The 13,425-nt window shown below is 41.0% G+C and overlaps 1 pseudogene across 1 annotated transcript; it reads right to left on the bottom strand.

Moving 5' to 3' along the window:
• Positions 1–5,394: 5,394 nt before the first annotated feature.
• LOC309976501 (glycine cleavage system H protein, mitochondrial-like) lies at positions 5,395–5,912 on the bottom strand (annotated as a pseudogene). The gene has a single exon. The product of its transcript is annotated as a glycine cleavage system H protein, mitochondrial-like (transcript).
• Between the last annotated feature and the right edge of the window lie 7,513 nt (positions 5,913–13,425).

Here is a 13,425-nt window from a genome sequence, read left to right as displayed (position 1 = left end):
CTTAAATTAAAAAAATTTTCTTTTTATTTAAAAAAAATTTTTTTTTTTTTGGCTGCATTGGGTCTTCATTATTGTGCACGGGCTTTGTCTAGTTGCAGCAAGTGGGGGATACTCTTTGCTGCAGTGCACGGGCTTCTCATTGTGGTGGATTCTCTTGTTGCAGAGCACAGGCTCAGTAGTTGCGGCATGCATGCCCTAGAGTGCACAGGCTTCAGTAGTTGTTGCACATGGGCTCAGTAGTTGTGACACACAGGCTCTAGGGTGCGTGGGCTTTGGTAGTTGTGGTGCATGGGCTCAACAGTTGTGGCTTGTGGGCTCTAGAGCGCAGGCTCAGTAGTTGTGGTGCACGGGCTTAGTTGCTCCGCAGCATGTGGGATCTTCCTGGACCAGGTATCAAACCCGTGTCCACTGCATTGGCAGGCAGATTCTTAACCACTGCGCCACCAGGGAAGTCCATGACTGACTTCTGTATACTGATTTTGTACTCTGTGATCCTGCTAAAATTTCTATTAGTTCCAAGAATCCTTTTTGTAGGTTCTGTGGGATTTGATAGCCATGTCTAATAATACTAATTAATAAATTTCAGAGATCTGTCTGGAGAATGCAAACCTATTTAATTAACAATATTAGCAAAAAAGTTTCTCAGAAGAAAAAGGTGATGTCCCCTCCCCAACCTTAGAATTTACAATGAAAGAGATATCATTCTTACCTTATAAAATTTCTGATGTGATAAAATGACAAATAGAGAATATTAACAAAGGTTTAGCTTTGTTACCCTGTCCAATACAGAGCACGTGAATATTTATAACTATAAGCACCTTACTATGTTTTCTAATATTATTAAAAATATGTCCTTGGAATTGTTCCTATCATGGAATCTTGTAAGATACCTGGACTTCAGAGATTATTGCTAAAATCTATGAGAATAACCTCACATCTCTAAAAAAGTAAGAAATTCTGAATGACTATCTTGGTGATTTGCTATTCTAGCGACATCTCTATAATCTTTAAGGTGTAAATACGTATAAGGCTTGTCAAATCAGATGAGGATTACTAGTATTTCCTTCTTACACACACAGAGGTTTAATTGACTAGTTGGAAGTCCTGGTCTCCTTTAAGTTAATAAGTATGCTCCTTTCTGCATATTATTCATTAAGAGAACTGAGCAAGTGGGATGCAGCAAAAGCAATTCTAAGAGGGAAGTTTATAGTGATAAATGCCTACATTAAGAAAAAAGAAAGATCCAAAATAATTAACCTAACTTTACATCTCAAGGAACTAGAAAAAGAACAGAGTAGGACTAAAGTAGCAGACAGAAGAGCAAAATCTTATCAAAAGAGCAAAAATGAAATAGGCACTAGAAAGGCAAACAGAAAAAAAATCAATGAGACTAAGAATTGGTTGTTGAAAAGATGAACCAAATTGAGAAACCTGTAGCTATACTCAACAAGAGAGGACTCAAACAAAATTATAAATGAAAGAGGAGACATTACAACTGATGTCAAAGATAAGAGACTATTATGAACAATTATACAGAAACAACTGTATAACCTAGAAGAAATAAATCCTAGAAACATACACCTACCCATACTAAATCATGAAGAAATAGGAAATGTAAATAGACCACTAACAAGTAAGGAGATTGAATCAGTTATCAAAAACTTCCCAATACTGGGACTTCCCTGGTGGCGCAGTGGTTAACACTCTGCACTCCCAATGCAGGAGGTCTGGGTTCAATCCCTGGTCTGGGAACTAGATCCAACATGCATGCCACAACTAAGAGTTCACATGCCACAACTAAGGAGCCCGTGTGCCACAACTAAAGAGCCTGCCTGCTGCAACTAAGACCGAGTGCAACAAATAAATAAATAAATATTTTTAAAAACACAAAAAACAAAAAACTTCCCAATACTGAAAAGCTCAGGATCAGATGGTTTCAGTAGTGAATCCCACCAAACATTTATAGAAGAGTTAATGTCATGCCTTCTCAAACCCTTCCAAAAATGGAAAAGGAAAGGACACTTCCAAACTCATTTTACAAGGCCAGCATTACTCTGAGACCAAAGCCAGATAAGGACACTACAAGAAAAGAAAACGACAGGCCAATATCCTTGATGAATATAAATGCAAATATTCTAAACAAAATACTAATAAGCCCAATTCAACAGTACATTAAGAGGATCATAGTGGGACTGATCAAGTGGGATTTATCCCTGGAATGCAAGAATAAACCCCTGGGATGCAAATCAATAAATGTGGTATACCACATTAATAGACTGAAGGATAAAAATCATAGGATCACCTTATTAGATGCAGAAAAAGCATTGACAAAATTAAAATTCCTTTCATGATAAGAACTCTCAAAAAACTGGGTATAGGGCTTCCCTGGTGGCGCAGTGGTTGAGAGTCCGGCTGCCGATGCAGGGGACACGGGTTCATGCACCGGTCCAGGAAGATCCCACATGCCGCGGAGCGGCTGGGCCCGTGAGCCATGGCCGCTGAGCCTGCACATCCAGAGCCTGTGCTCCGCAACGGGAGAGGCCACAGCAGTGAGAGGCCCGCGTACCGCAAAAAAAACCCCAAAAAACAAAAAAAAAAACTGGGTAGAGAAGGAATATATCTCAAAATAATAAAGGCCATATACAACAAACTCACAGCCAATATCATACTCAGTAGTGAAAGGTTGACAGCTTTTCCTCTAAGATCAGGAAAAATGTAAGGGTGCCCTCTCTCACCAATCCTATTCAACATAGTACTGGAAGTGCTAGAGCAATCAGGCAAGAAAAATAAATAAAAAGCATCCTAATCAAAACTGAAGAAGTAAAATTTGTCTGTTGATGACATGAACTTATATGTAGAAAAATCCTAAAGACTCCACCAAAAACTGATAGAACTAATACACAAATTGAGTAAAACTGCAGAATATAAAACCAACATACAAAAATCAGTTGTATTTCTATGCACTAACACTGAAGTATCTGAAAAAGAAATAAAGAAAACAATTCCATTTAAAATAGCATCAAAAACAAGAAAATATTTGGGAATAAATTTTACCAAGGAAATGAGAGATCTGTACAGTGAAAACTATGACACTGATGAAAGAAACTGAAGAAGACACAAATTAATGAAAGATATTCTGCGTTCATGGATCAGAAGAATTAATATTGTTAAAATGTCCATACTACCCAAAGCTATCTATAGATTCAATGCAATCCCTATCAAAATTCCACTGGCATTTTCACAGAAATAGAAAAAACAATTCTAAAATAGGTATGGAACCCAAAAGACCTTGAATAGCCAAAACAATCTTGAAAAAGAAGAACAAAGCTGGAGACATCACATGTCCTGATTTCAAACTATACTACATAGCTAGTCAAAACAGTTTAATACTGACATAACAACAGACACATAGACCAACAGAATAGAATTAAGAGCTCTGAAATAAACTCACAAATATTCAGTCAACTGATAGTTGACAAAGGAGCCAAAAATACACAATAGGGAAAGGAAGCCTCCTCAATAAATGGTGCTGGGAAAACTGGATATATTCACATGCAAGAGGATGAAACTGGACCCGTATCTTACACCACTAACAAAAATTAAGTCTCTAATTCATTCAATTAGAGACTTAAATGTAAGACCTGAAAACATAAAACTACTAGGAGAAAACACTGGGAAAACTGGTGTTGGCAATGATACACACACACACACACACACACACACACATATACACACACATGCACACATACATATAGGCTGCACTGCACAGCTTGCAGGATCTTAGTTCCCCAACCAGGAATCGAACCCAGGCCCCCAGGAGTGGAAGTGGGGAGTCCTAGCCACTGGACTGCCAGGGAATTCCCTTGGCAATGATATTTTGGACATGACACCAAAAGCACAGGCCACAGCAGAAAAAATAAACAAGTAGGACTCCATCAGACTAAAAAACTTCTGCACAGCAAAAGAAACCATTAACAAAATAAAAAGGCAGGCTTCAGAATGGAAGAAAATATTTGCAAACCATACATGTGATAAGGGATTAATAACTCAAACATATAAGAAGCACATACAACTCAAGAGAAAAAAATCTGATTAAAAAATGGGCAGAAGGGACTTCCCTTCCAGTGGTTAAGACTCTGTGCTTCCACTGCAGGGGGCATGGGTTCAATCCCTGGCTGGGGAACTAAGATTCCCACATGCTGCACAGCACAGCCAAAACATAAATAAATAAAAGGCAGAAGACCTAAATAGACATTTTCCCAAAGACATACAAATGGTCAACAGGTATGTGAAAAGATGCTTGACATCACTAATCAGGGAAATGCAAATCAAAACCACAATGAGATATCACCTCACACCTGTTAGAAATGTCTATCCCTAGGAAGACAAGATAACAAGTGTTGTCAAGGATGTGGAGAAAAGGATGCCCTTGTACACTGTTGGTAGAAATGTAAATTTGTGCAGCCATTATAGAAAACTGTATGTCAGTTCCTCAAAAACTTAAAAATAGAACAATCAAATGATCCAGCAATCCCACTTCTGGGTATATACACAAAGGAAATGAAATCACTATCTCAAAGAGATTTATTTGTACCCCCACGTTCACTGCAGCATTATTTTTTTTATTAAGAAGTTGAATATTTTATTATTAAACTGTTTCTTATTTTCCTGCAAGGCTGTTGCTTCACTGTATAGAAGTAGCACAAGCAAACACAGTATACTGCAAAATTAAGATAGTAATGTTCTTCACTGGACACTATACAACTAACAAACTTTTCTCCACTGCCAGTTATTTCCAGTGGGAAGTTCATTGAGTATTTTGACCCAAATCCAGGGATGGTTGTAAGCAAGTTACAATATTATACAAGGTTAAGATAACAATGTTATCCTTGAATTACATAATTTTTATAACTAGTTTTACCACAGATAATTTCAGGAATTCTAAATATTATAACTGGAGATTAGCCTAAAAATTATAGGGTGTTGAGGGGCTTCCCTGGTGGCGCAGTGGTTGAGAGTCCGTCTGCCGATGCAGGGGGGCACCGGTTCGTGCCCCGGTCTGGGAAGATCCCACGTGCCGCGGAGCGGCTGGGCCCGTGAGCCATGGCCGCTGAGCCTGCGCGTCCGCAGCCTGTGCTCCGCAACGGGAGACGCCACAGCAGTGAGAGGCCCGCGTACCGCAAAAAATAAAAATAATAAATTATAGGGTGTTGTGAAAAAGATGTGGTGTTTATCTGAAGTCATTAGGCAGTTAAGGGGTATTTTCTTCAGGCAACATTGTTGCAAGTAGTTTCTTTTGCTAAAAGGTTCTTTTTAAAAATCTATCCACCATTAATTTAAGACAACTATGCTAGGTTAAGTTGTTTCAAACTAGTTTATTTAGGGGTTCCATGGTCACTCCTCAATAGATTTTATGTATTGCTCATATGCTTCCTCACTCATTAGTTCATCTAGCTCTGAAGGGTTACTGAGTGTATTCTTGATCTGCCAACCATCTTCATAACAAGATTTGTTGACAAGTCCTGGATTTTCTGCTAGAGCTTCATTAATTTCAGTTACTTCTCCTGATAGAGGAGAATAGTTCGCTAGCAGCTTTCACACTTTCCAAAGCACCGAATTCCTCGTTTGTTCAATTTTGTCCCAACTTCAGGCAGACTACAGTAAACAACATCTCCCAAAGCTTCCTGTGCAAAATTGCTGATTCCCACTGTTCCAACACCTTTTTCTATTATTACCCATTCATGTTTGTCTGTGAATTTACGACCCGACAGCAGAGCGGGTCCGGTGCGCAGCGCCCTGATGGCGCCCGCCCGCAGTCCCCAGGGCCGCGGCGGGCAGGGCGTGTTGGGTGCAAAGAGGGCGCACAGGCTGTAGACCACGGGCCGCATGCTCTGCACCGCTCGCAATGCCATGTTCGCAGGGGTGCTCACTGTAGCATTATTTACAATAGCCAAAACATGCAACCAGCTTGTCTGTCCACCAATAAATGGATAAAGAAAATGGGTTAAATGTACATGTGATATGTGCATACAACACATTTTCTTTATATATAGATATAAACACACACAATGGAATATTAGCCCCAAAAAAGAAGGAAATCCTGTCATTTGGGACAACATGAATGAACCTTGAAAGCATTACAGTAAGTGAAATAAGTCAGAAAAAGACAAATACTGTATGACCTCACTTATATGTGGAGTCTAAGAAAACCAAACTCGTTGAAACAAAAAGTGGATGGAGTTTGCCAGGTGCTAGGACACTGGGGAAATGGGAAGATATCGGTTAAAGGGTACAGATTTCCAGTTAGAAGATCTAACTGGAGATCTAATGTCCAGCTTGGTGACTATAGTTAACAATTCTGTATTGTACACTTGAAAGTTGCTAAAAGAGTAGATTTTAAACGTTCTCACCACACATACACGCACAGAGCTAACTATGTAGTAATCATTTCACCATGTATACATTTACCAAATCTTCACACTGTACACCATAAACTTACACAATGTTATATGCCAAGTATATCTCAATAAATGTGTGTGGGGGGAAATCAAGGATTCAGTTTTTGCCTGGAATCCCATAAAGGAAGGTAAATGGCATAGAGTTAAATGCCACTCTACAGGACTTCGGCATTTGCTTCATTTTCTTACCTACAAGTGCCAAGAAATTTAAGTTTACACTGTCATTGTTCCTGATCTGCAGAAAGCTGCGGGGGAACGACCCAGAATTACCACATCATAACAGGCAATGTTTTCTGAGCTTTTAGTATGTGCCGGGGGTTATTCTAAGGACTCTACACTATTAACTCATCTAACCCTCATAATAATGCTACACGGTAGGTATTTTCCAGTTAAGAAACGATGGCATAGCCACCTTGGAAGAAAGTTTGGTGGTTTTTTACAAAACTAAACATACTCTTTCTTACCATACAACCCAGTAATAAAGATCTTTGGTATTTACCCTAAGTAGATGAAAACATATTCACACAAAAACCTGCACACAGATGTTTACAGCAGCTTTCTTATAATTGCCAAAACTTAGAAACAACCAAGATGACTTTCAGTAGGTGAATGGATAAACTGTGGTCCCTCCAGACAATGGACTATTATTCAGTGCTAAAAAAGAGATAAGCCATCAAGCCATGAAAACACAGGAAGGAGACTTAAATGCACAGTACTAAGTGAAAGAAGCTGATCTGAAGAGGTTACATACTGTCTGCTTCCAACTATATGACATTCTGGAAAAAGGAAATCCATGGAGATAATAAAAAGATCAGTGTTTGTGGGGGGTGGGTGGAGATGAATCAGCAGAGCACAGAGGACTTTTCAGGTAATGAAAACACTCTATGACGTTGGAATGATGGATATATGTCATTATACATTTGTCCCAAACCACAGAATGTACAACACTAAGGTACAACAGTAAGGTAAATTATGGACTTTGGGTGACTTATGCGTTGATGTAGGTTCATCCTTGGTTAAAAAAAAAAAAAGGTACCACTCTGGTGGGGGTTATTAATAATGGGGTAAGCTATGTATGTATTGGGATGGGGGATATATAGGAAATGTCGGTCCTTTCCTCTCAATTTTGTTGTAAACCTAAAACTGCTCTTAAAAAAAAATAGTCTTTACAAAATATTTTGGAAAAAAAAAAAGAAACTATGGCAAGGAGAGGTTGAATAAACTACCCAAGCAGCTCACACACCTAGCAAGTGTTAGAGCTAGGATTAACCCAGGTATTAGACCCACACTCTTAGCCATTATACCATACTGCTCACACGTCACACAAAAATGTGACCTGAAACAAAGTTATGCTGACAAACCAGGAAGCAGACCTGGCCAGTACTACAAAAAATACCATTAGGTATTCTGGAGTAGAGTGGTGGTGGGATCTACACCCTAGTTGAAACAGACCTCTCAAACCACCAATTACATTTGTACTCTTAAAAGTTTCACAAAGCAAAGTCCTTGTCACTGATTGAAATGAGTCAAACCATCTCCTACCCTATTTGCTTTTGATCTCAAGCCTCTGTAGAAGATTAAGAATATCCAGTGTGTGATTCCAAGCAGGTATATTCTCTTCATTAATAAATCACTGTCTAAAATAATAGTCTATTATCCTCCAGAGTTGCATTTCTACAGCCTAAAAAATGTTTAATAAAAGAGAGTCAACAGGAAGAATTAAATTATTTGCAAAATGCAAATAATTAACCAGAAGGACATCTGGGTGCACTGGGGAATGGGATCTATCCCCAGGACCTGTGACTTTCCCTGTGGAAGGAAGACTTAAGGGTAAATCAATGAAAATGTTTCAGGAGGACACCAGATGTTTCCACATACTGAAAAACTAAGTGCATTTCATGGAACAAAGAGGAAGCACAAACTCACCTTGAATTTGATTTTTTGATGTACAGCAGCAATTCTCTCCTTCTCACATGACTTCTGTGGAGAATGGCAGTAGCCAGGGAAAGGGTTGCCTGAGATATCTGGTCTTTTTGAAGATTGGTCAAAACCCAGTCTCCACTACCATCTCTGCCCCTCACTTTCACATGCACGCAAAGAAAGTAGAAGACTAGAATGTCTGGGTTCACAGCTCTGGATACGCTGCAGTTCTGACACTGCAGCTGGTCACCCCTGAGGCCGTTCACTGCCTTCGTTTCTCCAGAAATGTCCTATGGGTCCTTCTGAGATAGGCTGGGACCTGGGACCCTCTACCAGAGTGCGTGCACCTGGACAGACATCTCCTTGAGCAACGGAATACAATGAAACTATAAGGGACTAAAAATAACTGCACACACCCGCAGTTGGGGCAATTATGAACAAAAATACAAAAAGCCACAAACCAACTGCCATTTCTGAGGGGCTGGGAGCAAAAGCGTGGTACACAGCACAACCAAGGGGGTGGGCTGACCACCTAGGCTACGCCTCCTACCCAACCCATGGATCTGCTCCCATTGTTACCCCATTTAAGGACCAAAGCAGCTCCTCTCAGGGAGTGAGCAAGGGTGCCTGTTCCTCGTCTTTGCTCCCTTGTGCTACAGCACGAGCCCCAATGATTTGACCTCCTCTCTACTGCGCTTCTCCTCATTAGGGAGGACACCCACACCCTTTCTCTCTGGGTGCGTATCTCTATCTTGCTTCTGTCTTAAATAAACAAACTGTTTCTCCGTGTGTTCTCCCACTTGTTGTGTTGTGTCTCTAACAATAAACTTTGTACCTGTTTTTGCAGTTTCTGCCTCCTTGAGAAATTTATTTTTCAAATGAGGCAAGAGCCAGGGGAACTTTGCTTCTAGCCCCTAGCCTTTGGTGGTCTAGCAGCTAGGATTCCTGGTTTTCTTTTGGGCTACCCAGGTCCAAATCCTGGGCAGGGAACTAAAATCTCACTTCAAGCCACTGCTCACTGCTGTCTGAGATCAAGACCAGAATGGCTACACCATGCTAGTTTATCAAGGGGCAACACCTGCCCCAGTGATGGTTGTTAACCAAAGGGGCAATGAGGGACACACTCTTCTACTGGTTTCCCTGGAAACTAATGAGCCCACCTGACATCAATTCCCCAATAATTGGTAACCTCCTCCTCCTTCTCCTCTCCCAGAGGAAGACTACTGCCTGTGTCCTGCCTGATGTCTGCCATACACAGTGGGGTATCACCCCAGGGCCTTTGCTTCAGAGCTGAAAGATTTCCTATCCAATAAACCCTTGATGTCTCTACCGCTGTCTCCATGCTCTTTCTTGCAACCCGCTGCTGGGCAACTACAAGGCTTGCAGACCTGCAGGGTGCAGCCTAACACAAGGTCAACCCGCACCAACCTGGTGGAACCCTGGGGGAAAACATAGAGCGGCAGAAGACTCTAGACCCCAAATGCCCTAAACCCTCTGCTTCCCATGCGCAGTCGGGTCTCCAGAGTGCCGCCTGTCCCCTCCCAAACATAGGTGTCCGAGAAAAGCTGCGGCTGCACGGGTTCCCATCTCACCACACTCCAATGGAATAGGCATAGGAGAACAGCTCTTTCCCAAGGCTGTGACGCTGGGGCTCTGGGAAGTGCCTGTCTCTGTCAGACGCAAGTCCCACTCCTCCTCCAAGCGTGTAGGAGGCGGTGAAAGGCCGAGGAGGCTCCAGGAAACCTCAGACCCCTGAACACGAACCCTCGAACTACAGGCTGAGACTGACTCCGGCCTGCTACCCTGCGGGAAGTGTCTTGGCCTCTGGCTTTGTTTTCATTGGTTATCGTCTCCGCGACCCGCCCCTCCCGGAGATTGCCGGGAATTCTCCGCACAGTCACTAGTGCGCAGGCGCAAAGAGGAGTGCGTGTGCTCCTTCGCTCCTTCTAGAGGGAGCTGTTGGGTTTGGAACGCGGCGGTAAAACCTGCTAGGGGCCAGGATTCCGGAGCCGGCTGGATGCCTGTGTGCCTGAGTGTGTAATCTGGACAGCGTTGTTTCTGTGCGTGGGGCTGTTCTTGCGTGTAATTATTTGGATGGGGTACTGTGATGACTCCGCAGAGAATGGACGATTATGCCCAGCTCTGAAGCCGGAAGTCTGCGCGGTTGGTTAGTGAAGTGCGTGAGATTGTGTGTATCCGTGAATGTGGCTGTGCTCCGCAGTGTATCATTTCTGGAATGGTTTTGATAGGCCAACGCCTCTGGTTATGGTTTTCCACAGGGTCTGCGCTTGTGCATCGCTGTTTCTGTGTATGAGGCTGGATGTGTGGCATTTTGATTAATTACATGGTGGTTAGGTGTGCCTTCAGAATTATGACTGGCACTTAATTAAGTAAAATAATTTCAGGCATAAATACTGGGGGGAAAAGGAGACAAAATTATCTCCTTTATTATGATAGGATCATAATAATGTATTCCTGGACCCATACCAAAATGTAGAAATGAGGACTACATAGTAACATGAAGGGGAGTAAAAATTATATATTTGTATAGGAGCCCAATAACGTCCTTAGTCACTCTTAGGTAATAAAAAATTCCTTTTACCACTGTTCGTTAAAAGATCAGTCTTGGGCTTCCCTGGTGGCGCAGTGGTTAAGAATCCACCTGTCAATGCAGGCGACCTGGGTTTGAGCCCTGGTCCGGGAAGATCCCACATGCTGCGTAGCAACTAAGCCTGTGTGCCATAACTGCTGAGCCCACATGCCACAACTACTGAAGCTCACGAGGCTAGAGCCTGAGTTCCGCAACAAGAGAATCTACTACAATGAGAAGCCCATGTACTGCAACGAACAGTAGCCTCCACTCGCTGCAACTAGAGAAAGACGCGCACAGCAACGAAGACCCAATGCAGCCAAAAATAAGTAAATAAATTTATTTTAAAAAACAGTCTCATTTTAGTGGTTAAAATAATTAAAATGTCCTGTTTAATGATCAAAACTTCAAACCTCATTTAAAACAAGACCCTCCCACCCTGTCCTCTCCCTTTACCACTTCCAAATATGACTATATCACAGTTATTGGTTAAAGCAGTATTTGGTATTTATATACTGATTATATATTTTTGTGCTTCAGAGCCAAGTATATTTTTTACACAATTTTTTTTATTGTGGATTTAGCTGACTTGGTTTATATGTATATGTACTTGCTCCTATTGCTACACTTTTCTAAATGTTCCCCCCACCCCTCCAAAGTGTCAAACTCTAAGCAATGATTTTTCCAAATGTTCAAACTTATCTGATACTTCTTCTCCCCCTTGCCGAATCTCTTTCACAGCCATCATCTTGTAGCTCCAGTCTGGACTGCAGGGTTTCTGTAAGACTTCCCTTCTCCCTTTTCCGGAATTGAATTCCTATGTTCCAAGTCTTGTTAATTTTGTATGTTTCTCATTTTTGCTGATTGCCTCTCTCCAACAACTTCATTCAAATGCATGCCTTTGAGGTAAATGTTTAAGTTCTTACTGTCTGAAAATACCTTTATTGCAATCTCACTTATTCCCTGTGGTGAGAATTCTACTATAAATTAGAATTTGAAGGCATAACATCAGATAAAATCTTACAGTAGCTAATGTTGCTTTTGTAAAGGCTTGTCATCTGTTTTCTATTTCTTTGTGCGTAATCTGTGTTCCCAACCCTCCTGGAACATTTAGGGTGATATATATCACACAATGTACTAAAATTTTGTAATTTTGTTCCTTGGTGTGGATCTTTAAATTTATTTTTGGCTGTGTCGGGTCTTAGTTGCAACATGCAGGATCTTTCCATGTGGCATATGGGCTTCTCTCTAGTTGTGGCACGTGGGCTCCAGAGCATGCAGGCTCTCTAGCTGAGGCGCATGGGCTCAGTAGTTTTGGCATGCGGTCTTAGTTGGCCCGCAGCATGTGGGATCTTAGTTCGCTGACCAGGGATCGAACCAGCGTCCTGCTGCATTGGAAGGCGGATTCTTTACTACTGGACCACCAGGGAAATCCCTCTTTAAAATTTTTTAATGCTGGGTGTCAGGTGGATATTTTCATTCTAGAGACTCATGTACTTCTGGGCTGGAAAATTTTTCTGTATTTTCTTTCTTTCCTTCTTTCCTCGCTCTCACTGGAATTATTTGAAGGAACTTACATGGCTTAAGCTTCTAAATGTTTTCTTCCTATTTTCTCTGTCTTTTTACTCAACTCTAGGAATTTTATCTTCTACTTCTATTTAATTTTTAATAAGTCATATTTTTAATTTCCTAGAGCTCTCTCATGGTTTTTTTCTATATAGTATACTGTTCTTTAGGAATGCAATATCTTCTCTGATATTTATGAAATTATATATTAATGTTATATATAGTATATATATTATATTCATTATATTTGATTCATAATTATATGAATAATATATAATTATATTATGCATGTGATAGGTAGGATAGTCAATTATGTAAATATTATTTATTTAAAGTTCTCTTAGCTACATGTATTGTCTTTGTTATGACCAAATTCCCTTTTCCTGTTTGAGTTGTTCTCTGTCTTTCATTTAGGTACTTTTCTCAACCACGTGGTAATCCTTACTTTGAGGCATGAGTTAGAGCCTGCCGACTGATGGATTTCAGAAGCAATCTTTTCTCTGGGACACCCCCAGAATTCTATTCTCTTTGCTCTTTAGTTTCTCCTTAGAGGACTCCTCCAGTTTCCTGCCTGTGAAGGTTATGTGTTGAGTTGCTGGCGACTGGTACCAGGATAGGGAAAGAAGCTTAAGAAGATTTCAGACTGTGGTTATTACTCATTCTAACTGTGTCTGTCTGCCCTTCTTTGTGCATCCTCTACATCTTCTCAAAATCAATTTATCCAGAGATCAAATGTACTTTTTAGACAAGGGAGAAAAGTTAACTGTAGAGGGGGAAGATCAGGGCAATGAGTTTGTGTATAAATTTTCAACCAGTCCTCTACTTCCAGATCCATACCTCACCAAGGTCCTTTTCTGTGGAACCTGGGCCCTTCAGGGAATTTGTAAATTG

The sequence above is a fragment of the Leucopleurus acutus genome (genome assembly GCF_964270905.1).
Source record: "Leucopleurus acutus genome assembly, chromosome: 20".
In the NCBI taxonomy this organism is placed as follows: Eukaryota; Metazoa; Chordata; class Mammalia; order Artiodactyla; family Delphinidae; genus Leucopleurus; species Leucopleurus acutus.
The sequence above is the reverse complement of the archived record's forward strand: the minus strand, read 5'-3'. Positions and strand labels throughout refer to the sequence as shown.